At 35.1% G+C, this 18,634-nt stretch overlaps 1 protein-coding gene and 1 long non-coding RNA gene across 11 annotated transcripts in view; one reads left to right on the plus strand and one right to left on the minus strand.

Annotated features, from left to right (window-relative positions):
- LOC108393745 (uncharacterized) overlaps window positions 1-11,955 on the plus strand; it is a 40,876-nt gene extending 28,921 nt beyond the window's left edge. The window contains exons 2-4 of one of the 2 annotated variants that reach the window (XR_001852308.3): window positions 832-884; window positions 1,706-1,763; window positions 10,949-11,955. This is a non-coding gene — a long non-coding RNA (uncharacterized lncRNA). Of the gene's footprint in view, window positions 1-831; window positions 1,764-10,948 lie in introns of both variants that reach the window. The other variant, XR_012132263.1, reaches the window with a different exon arrangement.
- HDAC9 (histone deacetylase 9) overlaps window positions 1-18,634 on the minus strand; it is a 938,800-nt gene that overhangs the window by 403,743 nt on the left and 516,423 nt on the right. The gene's annotated exons all lie outside the window — the stretch shown is intronic.

An 18,634-nucleotide genomic window follows, 5' to 3' on the forward strand; every position in this document is an offset into this window, starting at 1 on the left:
TGACTATAAAATCAACTGGAAAGGAAGGGTGGCCCAGTCTTGGAGGTGGAAGTTCCAGGTTGGTTATATGTTCCAAAATACAAATGTGTGTTATTCATAAATATGTTACTACTTTGGTTAAGCTGTTCTAAATAGTGATGCTACATAATTAGTCATTATTTATTAGGTTTTTAAGTAATTATGCTTTAGAGGAATGGTAACATTAGATTGAGTCTGTGTAGTAGGATGATGGTAGTGGTGGTGGTGGTGATGTTGATGAAGATAATGAAAAAAAGGATGTTCCTGATGACAACTGACATCTATATAGTTATTTCCATGTTTTACTACTGTGACAAATGCTTTATCAACATTAACTTGTTTAGCCATGAAAAATCTATATGGAATAGATTTTATTTATACCTGGATTATATCAATGAGGTAACCAACAACATATTCACAGAGATGGTAAGTAACTTGCCCAAGGTCACACAGGTAAAAAGGGATGAAGCCACAATCTTTACCTAAGTAGCCTACCTCCAATTTATTCTTCTAAATACTAAAAATACTGCTCCTCTACCTTTTCTTTTGTATGAAAAGCCTATGAATTTTAAGACTGTTTTTTCAAAGCATGATTCATCATAAGTATTGGACACAGTGTTAGATGTAGCTAGAATTTTTGACCAGTGAAAACATTTTCTTCCAAAGCTTTTTATATTTTTGCCAGAAACAAAGGATATCAAAAGTAGAATTAAAAATGTTTTCTTTGTTTTTTGTTTTGTTTTTTTGCTTTTAGATTTCAAGTATTTATGCTTTAATTTTCTCTTTTTCTTTTCTTCTTTCCCTTCTCTGCAGCTTTACCTTGGACTGAGAGCCCTTGTATTCTAAGTTTCTGGGGAACCTTGCAGGTGAAATAGGAATTTGGAAGAAATATTCAGTTACCAAAAAAAGTTAATTTTGCTAATTTAAAAAATTTTATGCCCGAAAATATTGAAAATGGGGGCCTAGAAATATAGTAATAGTAGAAAATGGGGTGTGGGGGTGACAGAGATTAGGACTGAGAACAAGAAGGTCAGAGACTACAGACCTGAAATGCATTACTTCCTGGGCCTCCACCTTAAGGTAAAGAATATAAACAGTTTGGAGGAAAGGAATAAGGTTCTTGCCAGGCCTTCCAAGAGTGTCAAACTATTTTAGCTTAGTGGAGAAGTCTGAATCTGAATAACTAACATCCAATTCACCCAGGATTAAAGAGAAGAAATAGGACTGTATTAATTTACTTAGATTTGTTTCCCTTTATATATTTATTTTAAAATTCCTTTAACATCAGTTCATCCCTGAGAAGCTCAAGGTTAATAAACATTCATCTGAAACCTAGAAAGGAAAAAATGAGGAATCCCTATGCACTAACTATATTGGTATCCACTCTAGCCTTGTTTATAAACCAGGACAATAATGACAGATTCTCAGACTTTGATCTAGCTGTAACTTTATGATAAAATCCAATGGATTAAATGCTAAGTATGGCTGTTCAGAGGGAGTAAATCAATTGACTAATTACTTCCAAAGGTAGAGTAGAAAAGGCAGTATGTTTTTAGTGGCAAGATGTGGAGCTGAGACCACATGACACTGCTTTCCAGCTCTGGCATTTTCAATGTGACTCTAGTGCTTTCTGAGACTGACTATTTATTTGCAAAACTCAAAATATAACACCTTCCCTATATTACAGTGTGGCCATGTGCTTTGATGCCTGAGAATAATTGTGAAGATCTGGGTGAATGCAAAAGGTAAGAACAGTTTATGGAATTTTTGTTAATGTTACTAGGGTTGCAAAGCTAGGAATGACAGAGCCAGGATTGGGCCCTGAGTCTCCTGATTTTAGTCCAGTCCTCCTCCTTCTCTTAACGCGTTGTACCACCTGGGGCTGAGTTTCTGCAATCAAGACAAAAATGTGCCAACAGCTTGGAAAAACAGCATATGCCATTTAAACATTCTACATGAAACCTAGAATTCTGTAAGCTTTTCAGAAAAAATGACTTTTCAGGTTGGCAGATAGTTTCATTCCTATGTTTATCTGAGAATGGCTCTTAAATATCTTACAATGGTCAACATAAAAATAAAAAAAAAAAAAGGAATGCCAGAATGGGAATGAAAAGGGTTCTGGTCTTGCACCTATCAACTACTAAAATCAATAACCTTGACTAATTCATATTTTCATTGAATGTCAGTTGATCCATGCAAATCAGCCATGGTGATTGTAGTGCTCAGGGCAAAGTAGATGTGCATTTAAATACCTGGTCTGCACATTAGCTATTTGGCTTTGGGTGAATTACTTTTTATCTTTAAACCTGTTTCCCCTGTTAAAATTGGGGTAGTATTTTTTTTTCCTCCATTTGTCCCAAGAGATTCCATTTTCTTTCTTTCTCCAACCCCATGGGGCTGAATCCTGGGCTTGCATCATTCCAGTCCTTTGCTGGTTGGATTTCAATCGGGCTCAATCTACCAGTAGGACTGGCTAATGATCACAAAAGACTGAGCAGGGAGAGGTCAGAATACTCTATGTTCTCTCTGCTACAGCTTGTCTCTTCTTCATTTCATCTGCTTCTGGGTGCCTCTGCTCCATGGTTTCAGCTTTCCTAGCACTTCAGAAACATTATATCCTCTCCTTGCTTCTTCAGCCGTAGGGGTGTGAATGGCTTCTCACCATTGCTACTTTCTGGGTGCTTCAACATCCCTAAGTGGTTGTAAGCAGTCCTTTCAAAAAGTCTACGACCCGTATTGTGTAGATTTTGTTCCCTGCCAAGACTGATAAACTCAGTCCTGCATATTTTGCAAAGTTATTGTGGAATCAAATGAAATGTCTTGTAGAAGACAAACAGTGGTTCTCAACCTGGAAAGATTTTGATGCCAAGGGACAACTGGCAATGTCTAGAAATATTTTTGTTTGTCAGTATGGTGAGGTGCTTGTAGAATCTAATGGGTAGAAGTCAGGGATACTGCTAAACACCTTGCAACACCTTGCAGCCCTCCCAATTATCTGGACCCAAATACCAACAGAGCACTGTGAGAAACTCTGGGGTAAGCAATCAGCAAGTGGCAGTTATTAATATCTGTACTCCACTGGGATGATCAAAGGAGGTAATACCTGTCAGAGATTCTCAAAGAGATTACGAAAGTAAGGGGGCAAAGGAAAGAGTACCAGAAATCAGGAAGTGCTGTAGGTAGCTTGAAAATATTTAATATTTCAATGTATTTTATATTTAGACATATATTTTAAGGCATATTTAATACCATTGGTATTTCCAGAGAAAGCAACACTGATCAACTTCTATTGGTTATGGAGATATGCAAAAAGATATAGTTCTTAATTTGGGGAAGGATAATATTTGAGGCATTGTGATATTTTTATCTTTATCAAGAATTTAGCTTTTTAAAAACTAGGAACCACTGATATTCCATAAAGTGTTACACATATCAACAGGTACAATATACAACTTCTCTAAGTATAGGTCCATACCCATTATTTATAGCAAAAATTTTTGCCTGTATTTCAATACCGGTTTTGAGTCAACAGAGATGTTAGTATCTCAGTGATGAAAGAGAAAGGTTGGAATGATAGATACCCATTTAATTCTTATAATGCTCTATAAACTCACTCCTAACATTTCAGAAGCCCACACACTAAAGCTTAGCATGATATATATACCCAAGCAGTAGAATTAATGACTTATTGTGTTGACTCAGTTTGAAGTTAGAGTGAATTCCATTTTTAATGCTCTGGTCTCCCGAAAGGATGAAGATTTCCATTCCAGTGACTTACAAATGGAATGCAAATCCTCAAGAGCCCAAAAAGAGTTCACTAACTGGGGAGACCTTCTGCTTGTATTTGAATGTATTTTATGCCTAGTTGCACTAATTGCCTTTCTATTTTTACACCACACCCATCACTCTGTACATCTCAATTAACTGTAGAAATGGAAGGCAAGGTTTTAGTGTCTGTGCCCATCTGAATGCATTTGTCTGCCCAGCTACTTTTCATGAAAAATTGATTATCATTATTTACATGAGATCAATATTAAAATAAAGGGGACAAAACTAAAACTTTTTTCTCTTTTCACATAAAAGAACCTGAATAAAAGAAACAGAAAATATGTGATGAATGCTTCATGAGCTAAGTATAGTTCAAATCTTTCTTCTCATACTGATCTTTACAGTATAGAATGAACTTCCATGTGACAGGGTAGGAGAATAAACAATGGGAAAGAAGTAGTAAAGTTAGGTGCACAGGTTAATAAATGAGGATTCCAAGGCACAGTGACAAAGTCCAGACTTGTCATTTCACTAACAGATTAGCTTGTGTGCATGTTTATGTGAGTGTGGAGGTTTCATTTTCACACATAATCAGACATGGTATCAAACGGGTCTCTGACACACAGACCAGCCTTAGATTTCAATGATAACTTTCTCATGTACTATCTGTGATGCTGGGTGAGTTGTTTGATCTCCATGAATCATTTTATCAACTATTACAGAGCAGTAACAATGCTTATAGTACATCATGGTGGGAAATAAAAGGAGTGTAATAAGGTTCATAATTCAACTGGCAAGTTGTCACAAGAAAATGTTGTTCAATAGATAAATGTTAATAAATGTTAGTAATGTAGTCCACATATGACTAAGAAATTTATAGTAACAAAATAAAATAAAAAGGTACATAGTGGGATAGAGGGCTATATCCAGTTTATTCCCTTTGCCTAGGGCAATGATACCTATTCATACAACAAAACTAACAGAAGTCCTTTTCTGATCTTTTACTCTGTACATTTAAAATGCTTTTTGTTTATTAACTGCTTCACATATTTTCCTCACTTTTACTTACCTGTTTAAACTGACTACTCTATTTAGTGCTATGTATTAAAATCATTACCATTTACTAAGGATGATTACCTATTATACGTATTTTGCCTCTGTTCACTTTTTAATTGTAAGTTTTGAATATTCTTTACTGTATAAATTAGACAAAAATTCAATATCACATATTGTGTTATACAGAAGGATTTGATTCTCCATGGAAATGATCTTACGAGAAAAAGAAATTTCCCTTGACTAATGGTTAATCATAGCATTAATTATTAATGATAAATCAAGATTAAGTATTAGGTATGTGTCTTTCTACTAATGAATATTTGGGATAGTCGATAATTCCACCTGCAGTGCACATCTAGCACTATACCCTCAGGTGAAGTTCCGGCCCCCATCACCAGCCTCAGATCCCTTCTCTAGCGCTGTCTGTTCTTCCCCACTACGCTGGGCACCTGAGAGTCTATCCACCCAGCACCTCTCTCTCCTGAATTTCTCCTGCTCTCGCTCCCCACAGGGCCACCACAGGAGCTGCCATGTTCTAACACTGTCACTTGGAACCATGCGCATATGATCTATCATCGTTCATTTTATTCTGAATGTCCTTATAAAAGATCAGGTTTCCTAGAAGAGTTTCTGCCCAAGTCACTTCTTTTAGGCTTGCACTGCACTATCCATACTATGTGTGAAATGTTCAATCAAATAATAATTACAGTTTTGAAGAGACACTTTGAGGACATAGTAAATCCTCTAATCTGTTTGATCCAAAAGATATATAGATTACTCTAAATTTTCATAATTAGACCAAGGTGAGCTATTTTCAAAAGTAACATTCAGAATAATACAATAAATGGAACACAACTTATGCTCTTTTTGGTTTGGATAATATGAATCTTTAGTGTTATGTATCAGATTTTATACATTTTCTATCAGGAAGCAAAATTTCTAATTTAACTCTTTCTAATTATAACCATTTAACAATACGTAATTCACATATAAAATATTTAAAAAATCATTTGTTTGGGAATTTTAGCTTCTAATAACTAGCCACATTTGTGGTAATATATGAATGCAATTTCCTGGGGAAATTATATTATTATTCTTTTTCATTCAGAAATACTATTGTTAACATGTATCCATCCTCTTATTGAGAATAAATCAACTACATCTGTTTATTAAGATAACTTTAAAAAAAAGCATATTGGTGTTACTCATGTTACTCAATTTACAGTTGATCTTCTGAAAAATGTTTATTTTATAATAACGATTATTGTCTTCTGATTATGTAAGTCATACATGTTTGAAATTTTTAGAAATGGGACAAATTGTTTATACCCTGCTAAAATGTTTGTTTTGTATTTGTATGTAAAAGTATTTGAAAATGAAAATCATATTACAGTTATGATTGTATATTGTTCATTTAATGACATATTGTGAGTCTTTTCTCATGCAGTTATATAGTCTTTAAAATGATTCCAATTATCGTTTTTTATTTAAAAGTCTATTATGAATCTTTCTCCAAGATATATAATTTGCTATACATTTATTACACTATGTGGCTATACATATATTAATACATTTACATGTGAGTGTGTAATATTTTATCGAAGCATTTGAAATGTTGGACATTTGTGTGATCTACAACATTCTCCTTTAAAGGCACAGTGGCACACATCATTGTGAATCTGCATATGATTTTTTTCTGAATGTTTACTTCCATTAGTATAAATGGAAATCTAATTCTTAGGTTCCTCACATATGAAAACAATGACAACAATGACCTATGATTTGGGGAAAAAACCCCAATGGACAGATGGGGCAAAGAGTATCACCCTGGGAAGCAGCTTGGAGAGATGGGAAAATGACATGGTGGTCCTGGGAGGCAGGATCAGGGGGCTGCTAGCTGTGCGTAGGCATTTACCCCCATATCTGTGGATGCCTCTCATGAGCTAGAGCAGGCACCTCTACAGCTCGAGGCCCATGGCAGGGCACTCAGCCTCCTCATTCTCAGGGCAGCACTCTGTTGATTGCTGTTTCCTGGCCTGCGTGACTCCTCCAGAGCGCCTGGTGCTCAGCTGGCTTCCTCAGCGCTCAGTGTTACTGAGGGAATGAATTAATGTCAAATCACTCCTCAATGTTCTTGTTACTGTTTTTTAAATACTAGGACAAAAAGGAGAGTACATAACTATTTTCTTTGAATTTTTATGACATTTAAAGTACAAATTACCATTTTTAAGAGATGAGAGACTTCATTTAAACAATGTGATTCTGGACAGAAACTATAAGTGATGAAACACTTCATCACTTTTTATAGTTAAAATTAAAACTTTATATTTAGTTCCATTGCTTAATTAAATTAAGAGCTATTGAATAAGAATATTGAGAACCAAGGTTGCAGTTTCCATGAGGACTGGGAAGATGTCTAGTGATATCACTGCTTATTCAGCACTCATACAGTGTCTACAGCATAGAATAAACCCATTCATTTTTTATTGAGTGAAGAATCAGTGAATGGGAAAAGGGTGAGTTAAGTACTGAGACAACAGCTTGGGAGATCAAATAGAGAGCCTCTTTCTCTTACATAATCGAATCTGGCAAGAATGAATAACAGACTAACTGTGATCAATGCCACATGAAGTATAAGCAGAGTGTAATGTCTGTAAGGCAGAGATTCATTTGCTTTGAGAGGACATCCTGGGGGCTGAGAGACTGGGACAGGCACAGGTGGGAGGGAAGTATGGTTCTATAGAGAGGAAATAACTTTGTCTAGGGGAAGGTTCTGGCAAACACCCAAAATGGAGATTAAATATGCTAGCAGGGTGGGGAAGGGATACTAAATGGCAGATAAAGCTTGACAACTATCAAACAAAATTTAGATAAATTATGCAATACCAACAGAGGGTACTCAGTCTGTATCTGCAGACTCCTCTCTTTTGTCTTTCTTCTTAGTCTATAGACATGCTCAAGTCTTTCCCATTCAAATAAAAATAAGCCCTCCTGAGATACAGATATCATTAGCTACTGTATGCATTTATACTTCAATTCACAAGTCAAGTGTTTTTTTTTTAAGTGGCCTTACACTTGGCCACCACCACTTCCTAACCTAAAACCACGGCAAAATGGCTCTGACCCTCTCTTCACTGAAATCACTCTATCACACATAGCACTCAGAACAGTTAATGTAATAATTATTTTTGTCTCTATTCTCAGTACTTGGCAGCTACATAGACTCATGGTGGGTCTCAATAAGCAGCTTTTATATGATTAAATGCATGCTTGCATATATATCCAAGCAGGAAAGGAAACTTTTCATTAAAAGCTGGGTTTCAAATGTTGTTGAGAAGAAAACCCTGAACTTCAACTTCTCTAGTTTCTATGAATTTCTTGATGCTGTATGTTATGGCAAGAAGTCTTATAGGATCAGATGTGGAATGCAGAAAGAACTTCATTTTTCTGCCAAACATCAAAAATAGAATGTTTTGGAGTCAAGGAAACCTGTATTTCACACAGGCTTGAATACATTCATATGCTAATTCCTTTATATGCCTTAATTTTCCAAATACAATATGTTTTATTTACCTAAGTAAAGATAAAATTTGAAAATACATATTTTGAAAATATAGAAAAATTTGGAATTATCACTTCAATAAAACAAACTAGATTAGCAGCATGTTTCAGTCCTCTTCATCCCAGTTTCTAAAATAATTTTCTTTAACTCAAAGCCTAAATGTTTATAATCAAGTCTTACTTCTGAACTAGTATTTCACAGTTTAAATAATGTAATACTTTTGGGAGATTCTGAATTTCCAAACATATGTAAATCTTTTTTTCTAAAAGTCCTCTTTAGTCCTAAAATGCTAAACTTACAAAAATTCTAATTACTCAACTCTACTATTCTTTCAGTAATGAACTAATTCTTGACTACACATGAAAAAAAATACCATGTTCTTTACAGTTTTATTTACCTCCTCTATTAGATATATCTTTTATATACTCCTTTAAAAAGAAATGCCATGAAAAGTAGTTTTATTTGTGTGTGTATAACCTTTTACCCAGACAGTTTGTGAGAGCCACTAGTGAACTGATTTCAAGACATGGTAAGACCTTCTTAGTGGGTAAGATGTGCACAGGGGCAGCCCAGTATTTGATAGGGACAAAGGCTGGGAGAGCATGAAGCTCCTCCCAGAAAACAGCCACATAGTCAGGATTGCATGGTGTAGAAAATTAATACCTATTGCCTGATTAACTCCCTGGGTATCAGCATAAATCTAATGTTCATTGTATTTTATTGAACTTACTTGTGCTCTTAGTATGAACCGCACCTGGTTACATTCATGAGTCTGGAAGCACTTTTCAGTCTTGACTTTGCCACTAGCTGTGTTATTTGGGTAGAGTATTATTCAATGTTTCTGTGCCTCAATAACATTATCTGCAAAGTCAGACTGACTCTTTAAAGTCAGTCAGGAGGGTGGATGGTAATATCCAGCCTCCTGACTGACTTTAAAGAGTTCATAAGTATTGAATAGAATGATACACACTGCCTAATTTTAAATGCCATAAAACTTACTTTCCTTTCAGTGAGTTTTCAACTGTTTGCCTCTGATGTTTATTTAATAATTTTCAGTTGATTCCCATAAAACTATTAAATCTTTCTCTGGCTTGTTATTTTATGTTTCCTTTGTTTTCTTCTGACTTGTCCAGTTTATAGCCATCCAAAAACAGTCATTCAATCTCTTTCCCACAAAATACTACTGTAAATTAAATTTAAAAAATTCTTTCATAGAGAACCTTTTTATATTTTTAAATACCTAAACAGATGTATTCTAACTCCTATTTCATTCTATATATTTACTTATTGAGGTAAGAGAAAGTTATTTCAGTACCTATTTGAGCTTTCTGAAGATGCCGGTGATACAATACCAAACAAGCCATTGATATTCTCTTCAAGGACTTCAGCTAAGCAGAGAATTTTAATACATACATGTATGCACAGAGTAAGCCCAGGCATATTTGGGCATATAATTTGGCATAAAGTATGTAGTGAGTATCTAGGGTAGCCTGGTGGGTTGTGGGAGGGCACTAAGTAAAGCTTAACAGAGGAGAAATCTGCATCAGCTGAGCATTTAAAGATGAGTATAGCTATTCAAGCATACACTTTAGGGTGAGCAAGAGTCACCTGAATGGCTTGTGTGAGTGAAATAGAAGGACTTGTTCATGGAATTGCAAGTTCAGTATTGCTGGAGAACAGGAGTATGAGGTGGTGGAGGCAGGGAGTGTGGGACAGAGGAGAGAGTTTGTGGTGCTATGGAAGAACTTCAGCCCTGTAATGAAAGAAGACTAAGAAAGGGTTCTTAAGTAGGAGGGTAGGAAGACTAGATTTGAAAATTTAAAAGAGAGAAAATTGAGTAGAGAGGGGTATGCTGGAATCAGAAGATGGTTAATAACTGGGATGGGGACTGAACTAAATGGGCATTGAGCTACAACAGAAGGCATGACGAGGAAGAGGAGGTTGAAGAGGAAGCAGACAGAAGTTGATACTTGATGTGTGACAGTTGCAAAGTGTGCTTCCCAGATTTCTGGATTTCTGGATGAGGTTACTATGTAGAAGGTGATCTCATTAGTCTCTTGGGAATGGCATTATTCAGCTTAGTTTAAAGGGGTTACTAATCACTCTTGTCACATACACATTCTTTAAAATGTTTAATTACTTCTACTTAGAACTATTATCTGCTTCAATACAATTTCAAGTCTTTAGGTGCAACCACTAGTCTATTAGGCTCTTCAAAACCCGTCAAGCCCCATGTTGCCATGTAATAGCGGCACCAGTGACAAAGGGTCAGGGCTGACTTCTGGTTAACAGGAGTTGTCCTCCACCTAGATCAAATGCCAGCTGCTTACTGCTCTTCTTTCCCTGTTTGAAAACTTTCCAAGTCATTTGGGCAGGTTGTTATTGATTCTCCTTTGCAATTTTGATTTTGTAAACTTTATGGTTTTGGAATGTTTTTGGTAATCCACTTCAGCCTCAATGGAATTTACAGATTTACTTTATTATCTTCATTACAAATTTTCTCTATAATACATATTTATAAGGAAACACTATTATCTATTTCAGACTGATGTAAGAGGCAATATTTTCCCCTTGGATTCATGAAGATCATCCCAGGACTGTTCTGCAGGCAGGCCTTCAGTCAAACACCTTCTATTTAGCCACCATCCACTGGATGACTGTCTGGATAAATAAGCTTTGAACCAGTGTCAAATAAAATGGTGAAGAGGTAATAAGTTGAATTATGCTACAGAAAACATCATCTTATGAAAACTAAATAGTTGCAGTAGGCAGAATATTGCAGCCTTGCCAAAGATGTCTATGTCCTACTTCCTAGAACTTGAGACTATTACTTTATGGGGTAAAAAAAGAATTAAGGTTGCAGATGAATTTAATGTTGCTAATCAGCTGATTTGAGATAAGAAGTTTATCTTGGACTATTGAGGGGGGCCTAGAATAAAAATATGGAAAAAGGGGGCAAAAGAATGGGTGTCAGGGTAACACAGTGTGAGAAAACTCAACTAGTCTTAGCTGGCTTTGAAGATGGAATGGGGCCACAAACCAAAGAATGTGGGCTGCCCCCAGGAGCCAGAAAAAACAAGGAGATGGAACTGCCCCCAGAGACTCCAGAAGGAACCCAGCTCAACTGACAACTTGATTTTAGCCCAGTGAGGCCCATTTTGGACTTCTGATTTCCAGTACAGTAAGATAATAAATATGTGTTGTTTTAAACAACTAAGTTTGTGTTACTTTGTTACAGGAACCACCAAGAACCAATACAGCAGTCTAATGGGTTCCAAGGTTGACACTGCTTTGGAAGTCTGAATATTCTGAAATACCAGCTTTGATTAGACCAGGTTTTACTAGGCTATATTTTTACTGTATTATAATTAGGTAAAGAAGTAGAATTTCAAAGAAAACTATTAGTGATACAATTTAAATTTAGCAAAATACCCAGACAATAATTTAGAATGGGCATTTACCACTTTACCAAATTTTCTTTTAAAGGTAAAGGTTTTATTAATGTAGTTACATATTTGTAAAAGACCTGAAGAAGAGAAAAAAAGACAGAATACAGCTTTTCTCTTTAAAATTTTCTGTTAAAGTTACATAAAGGTGTAAGCTAACAATAATTTATCTTAACCATAAAATGCTGAGTATTTTAGATATATTAAATAGGCACAATATGCAGGCAATTTCTAAAACTCACTGAAGTAGAAACATTTTTTTTCTTCACTGATTTCATTTGAAATATTAAATTTTAATCCAAACAAATAATGGTATGATAAGGGCGTATTTCAAAGAACAATTTCCCTTTTCAGTATAATATAAGAAATAGGATGTAAAAAAAAAAACAAACCAAAAACAGGTTAAACCTCTAATTAGCCACTTTAAAATGCAGTTAATTAAAATATTTTTGCTTTTATATATAATCTTTATGGTATGAGATACAATCCCAGTCTCTTACAACTTAATCAGCTAAATATAAAATGTTACCTTCCATCTGGTAAATCAGTTTAACAGACATAATTGTGCCCCACCATAACTCAATAAGACACTGAGGAACTGAGGAAAACCATTGAAATGCTATTTCCTTTTCTTTAGAAGAGAATTATGTACAATTTCAGCATGCTTTGCATTTCTAAAAGTCAAAGTCAACTGGGAGGTATCACTCTCCTTTGCATGAGTTTCCCATGAGAAAATCAGCAGCAAAGTATAAAGGTTGTGCTGTTATTTGTGAAATACTCCATGATGCTAACTTGGCTTTAACCAGGACATATTATTTGGCAGCTAAAACCTTTAATTAGAGTTGTGGTTTGAACAGATTTTCACTGAATTTATGTTATATAGGGGCTCAAAGAACAGCATTGTTTTTCAAACCAGTTTATTTTATTTCAGGTGGTTTAAATGTACTTGAGCGAGGGATGGAAAAAAAGAGAATGTTGCTCTGATTCTCACTTCATTGGCTTTAATTATGATTCAACACTTCTGAACAAGTACTAGCAGTAGTTAAATAAGAAGTACAAGCATTGCTTTTAACAAATACTTGCCGAGCAGTTGCTCTATATGCAAAGTTATATCTAGGTATTATGGAAAGAAAAAGTACATCTAAGAAGATGATCCCTGCTTAAAAAAGAGAAAGACCTGGTAGAGGGAAAGGTCATTTGGTGATGGCCTAGACAAGAAGAGAGAAAAGATGATGGAGCCCATTGGAATCCAGTGGTCAAACCTGTGTGATTAGGGGAGGGCTATTAGCAGAAGTGAGGACATCAGGAAGAGGAGCAAGTTTTGAGGTGCAAGATGGGAGGGTGAACTTCAAAACCTGTTAAGTTTAAATAACCGCAGGACTTCTTGGAAATGTCTGCTTGGAGTCTATGCAAGGGTGGAGGAGAATTAGAGATGTGGATTTAGACCACAAATGAAATAGAGGAAAAAAAATGAAAAGATGGTTCTGATCAGTCTTGTTCATTGTATGAACAAGGAAAGCTAGGTTAAACCCTACCATCTGAGATACTTATTGATTAGAAGGAATAAGAACAAGAATTAAAGCCTTTAAAATGGTGAAAATAATTAAAACATGGGAAATGAAACAATGGAACAACATGCAGAGCAGAGACAACTGAACTTGACAAATCCCATATTTTATGGGCTACAGATGTAAAGGATTCAGTAATGGAAATAGAAACGGGAAACAGAAGAATGAAAATGCAACAGATAAAGTTAAAAGTCAGAGGAGGAAGTGTTGTTGGTCAATGGGGTCAAAACCACAAGTGATAGCAGAAGATCAAAAAAACCTGAGAAAATCCACTGATTTGGAGATTTGTAAGTCTAAGGTGTCCTTTGAGAATGCTGATAAAGATGAGAAAAAACAGCCGAGTCAGATAGTACACATTTCTATAACATCATAACCTAGCAGAATAATTAATGTAGGATAAATGCTCAATAAATGTTATTCTGAACTTAATCGCATAGGTGATAATAGAATGGGCTCAAGTTTTTCAATAAAGGGAAGATAAAAAAACTAGAATAATTTAAAGGGATTTTTGTTTCTTTTTAACTAGTTTTTTTAGGAAAGGGATCAATACTGAGGGTTGAAAACGTTAACGGAGGGGTTTGTTAATTGGAAGACTTAGAAGATACTGGTACTGGGGGTATAATTGAACAAAGTTTCTTACAAACAGACGCTAAGTTCCTTGAAAGCAAAGATGATCTGTTACTCAGTTCTATGTGCTCAGAGTGATTGCAATTTCTGGCCCAGAGTTAATGCTGAATAAAAGCTTGCTCCCATTTCCCTCTCTCTCATCTTATTCAGTAAAATTGAAAGGTGCACCTTTAAAAACTCTCTGTTTGGATCAGCTGAAATTGGAAGATTGTTAATGAAACTCTGAGAATGACAAAACTTAAGAACTGATATTCCCCAAATTTTCATCCTTTGCAATCTTTACTCTGTGAAGCAGCAGAAAAGCAGACTAAACTGTGTCAGAGGAAGCTGTCTCACTGGTCACCCACCTCAATCTCTAAACTTCTATTCAGCCCTTACTCTTTAATTTCCTTCTAAGAATAAATTAAGCATATACAGCTTTTTAGCCACATATTTTAATACAATTTCTGTCAAAAAGTTTCAAAAATCCTTCTAATCAACCCAAATTTTCAATATAGTACAATTTTTTAAAACTTAAAACTTCAGGGACTCTCTTGTCCCCTCCTGGAGTGAGCTGGGAGCTCTGTTCTTTCACTTTATCTTTAAATAAAAGCCTCTTCCTTAGTCTCTTAAACAAAATTCACTGTAAACATAAACTTCCTGACTATTTTCTTTTACATTCTCCTCTTAGAATCTGCCCTTAAGAGAGAGAAGAGACCTAACAGTCATGGTCCTCCCTCAGGTGGCAGCATCTCCATCCCCCTCTCAAAATGTTTTCCTGGATCTCATGTCATTTGTCTCTAGGATTTACCTGCACCACCTCTGGAGTATACAATTTACTTATTTTTAAACAAGTGAAAAATAGCATGATATTTCTAATACCTATCTTAGAAATAGCCAAAATCTGATTTCTCTTATCTTTTGTAGCACATTCTTCATCACTGAATTCTCCTCCTCATCTTCTTTCCTACTCTGGAGTCCTCCCTGAGACTTCTCATTTCTCTACTTTTCTAAACATTTATATTCATACTCTCCCTCCCTCTCTGCCGTTCTCTCTCTCTCTCTCTCTCTCTCTCTCTCTCTCTCTCTCTCTCACACACACACACACACACACACACACACACACACACACACACACACACACACACACACACACACACACACAGTTTTCTCTTCAGAAGGGCTCAGAAACTCCCAAACCTTCTTAAGTTTTCTGTGTAGGTAACTCAAAGAAAACTCCAATTCTGAACTTTCAGTCAGTTTAATTTTACTTTATATGTCTTATTCTCATCTTTCATCACTATAATGAAAACTTAATTCATCAACTTTCCTCTCAAGCTGGAAGGAATTGCCTTCTGTGACATTTTTACATTAATTAGTTGTATCATTCTTCATATCTCTAGTGAAACCTACAGTGCTACGCTAATGCCCACCTGTTTTGGTGTCATACAAATTAGAATTAGAATTCCACCTCTGTTGTTTACTAACTGTACCAACTTGGATATATTTAGAAGATCTCTGAATATTAATTTTTATAAAACCTACCTAGCTAAGCTCTCTGCTTTCCATTCTCTGGTTTTATTCAGCTCTGTATATATTAACCCAGACCTATCTTTCTAAAGCTCTTATTGCTTCATGTTAATCTTAAATATACAAATGCATTGAGCTGATTCCTTTGTTCCTCTTCTTATACCAGGCTCCTGAGTTCCTGAAAACTGGGCTTCCATGACCTAGCACTATCCTATCTAGCAAAAGTTGCATTGCTGTGTACAATAAATTCTCCACCTTAAGATGTTCACTCTTGACCTTGTCTTTTCTGCTTCTCTCTTCTCTACTTAACATTGTTTAGGATATATTGTGAACCTGTTTTTTTCCACAAAGACTATCCTCAGTACTTTAGCCTTTACTTTTGCTCATAAAACTCTAAAGAAATTTAAACTTTTAAAACATTATCATCTTGATCATATCATATTCTATATGGATATAAAATCTTTGGGGAAATAAAATGGGTAATGATTTAAAAAAAGCAATCAAATGTCAATGTAATCCCTATCAAAATACCAGCAGCTTTCTTCAACAAGCTAGAACAAATAGTTTAAAATTCATATGGAACCATAAAAGACACTGAATAGCCAGAGCAATCCTGAGAAAGAATAAATCTGGGGTTGGGGAGGAGATTATGCTCCCCAACTTCAAGCTCTGCTATAAAGCCACACAATTTGGTACTGGTACAAGAACAGACCCATAGATCAATGGAATAGAATAGAGAGCCCAGATATAAACCTACACATATATGGCCAGTTAATATATGATAAAGGAGCCATGGATATACAAATGGGGAAATGACAGACTCTTCAACAGCTGGTGTTGGCAAAACTGGACAGCTACATGTAAGAGAATGAAACTGGATTATTGTCTAACTCCATACACAAAAGTAAACTCGAAATGGATCAAAGACCTGAATATAAGTCATGAAACCATAAAACTCTTAGAATAAAACATAGGCAAAAATTTATTGAATATAAATATGAGCAACTTTTTCCTGAACACATTTCCTCGGGCAAGGGAAACAAAATAAAAAATGAACAGTGGGACTATGTCAAACTAAAAACTTCTGTACAGCAAAGGACACCATCAGCAGAACAAAAAGGCATCCTATAGTATATGGGAGAATATATTCATAAATGATTTATCTGACAAGGGTTAACATCCAAAATATATAAAGAACTCACATGCCCCAACACCCAGAAAACAAATAACCCAATTAAAAAATGGGTGGAGGATCTGAACAGACACTTCTCAAAAGAAGAAATACACAAGGTCAACAGGCACATAAGAGATGCTCCACATCACTAATCATCAGGGAAATGCAAATTAAAACCACAATGAGATATCACAGTTAGGATGGCCAATATCCAAAAGACAAGAAACAACAAATGCTGGCAAGGACACAGAGGAAGGGGACCCCTCTACACGGTTGGTGGGCATGTAAATTGGTTCAACCATTGTGGAAAGCAATATGGAGGTTCCTCAAAAAACTACAAATACAAATACCATTTGACCTATTAATTCCACATCTAGGAATTTACCCAGAGAAAACAAGATCCCTGATTTGAAAAGACATATACATGTCTATGTTTATTGCCGCTCTATTTACAATAACCAAGATATGGAAGCAACCTAAGTGTCCATCAATAGATGAATGGATGAAGAAGAGGTGGTACATATACACAGTGGAATAGTATTCAGCCATAAAAAGAAAAGAAATCCTCCCATTTCAACAACATGGATGGATCTAGGGAGCATTATGCTCAGTGAAATAAGCCAGGTGGAAAAAGACAAATATCAACTGATTTCACTCATTTGTGGAGCATAAAAACAAAGCAAAATGGAACAAAATAGAAGTAGACTCACAGACATTGAGAAGGGGCCAGTGGTTAACAAAGGGGAGAGGCTGGGGAGAGAGGGTGGGGAATGAGAAGGGGATTAAGGTAGGTTACAATATAGGTAGGTCATGGGAAAGGCAGTACAGCAGGGAGAAGACAATTAATGACTCTATTACATCTCATTATGCTGATAGACAGTGACCACAATGGAGGGGGTGATGAATTGTTAACATGGGTGAATGTTGAAACCACTATTTTGTTTATTTGAAACCATCAAAAGATTGTATATCAATGATAATTTAATAAAAATAAATAAAAATAAAACAGTTATCAAATGAATGCATAAACAGATATGCCTTCTATTTGTATTTACTGTGTTTCCACAAAGGGACTAGTTATCTTGGAGGCAGAAAACTTGTTTAATATATCATCTGAATGAAACCAAAAGCATAATATTGATCCATTACAGGAACAAAGAAAACATTTCTGGATTTTTTTTAAGTATACATTTTATACTTTATAAATGATAAAATCTTTGAATTCTGATATTTAGGGTCTTTAGGAATATTTCATCATTAATATTTATGCATTCAAGATACATCATAATTGTCCATTATTTCTTTTTTTTCTGTTTCTAATAAAACTGAAATAGTAATCTTGTAATTTAGTTTTTCATGTTATGCCACCTTCAAAGGAATTTGAAGATGTTCTCAAGAAATGGCATAGATTAAACTATTAAATTAAAAAAAAAGCAAGGTTACCTAGGACAGGTTAGGGTCCAGGGACATATTCAATCACTATAGTTAGGGGTAGAAAGTGAAATAATTTTTATAGAGTAGATAGAGTTTGAGCCAGAAATATATTGCTAGAAATATACCCTGCAGAAATAATAAGCAATTTTCCCAAAGATGAACTTATATAATGCTTATTGCAAAACTATTTTAAATAGTAGGCACTGGAAATACTTTAAATGTCAAAATTAGAAAAATGTTAATAAATTATAGTATACCTGTAAATAAGGTATTATTTAGCCATTAGAATGACATTAGAGATTCACACTTGATATTAAAAGACATCAAAAAGTAAATGTTTTCTTATGGTGCCAACATAGAAATAACAGGTGTTTCTATTTCACTGATTTATATAATTTATCTACAACTAATGTGGATTCCTTTTTAATAAAAAAACAGTAAAATCTGAATTATAATAAGGAAAATATACAAG

Source organism: Manis javanica, chromosome 6, assembly GCF_040802235.1.
Source record: "Manis javanica isolate MJ-LG chromosome 6, MJ_LKY, whole genome shotgun sequence".
Lineage (NCBI taxonomy): Eukaryota > Metazoa > Chordata > Mammalia > Pholidota > Manidae > Manis > Manis javanica.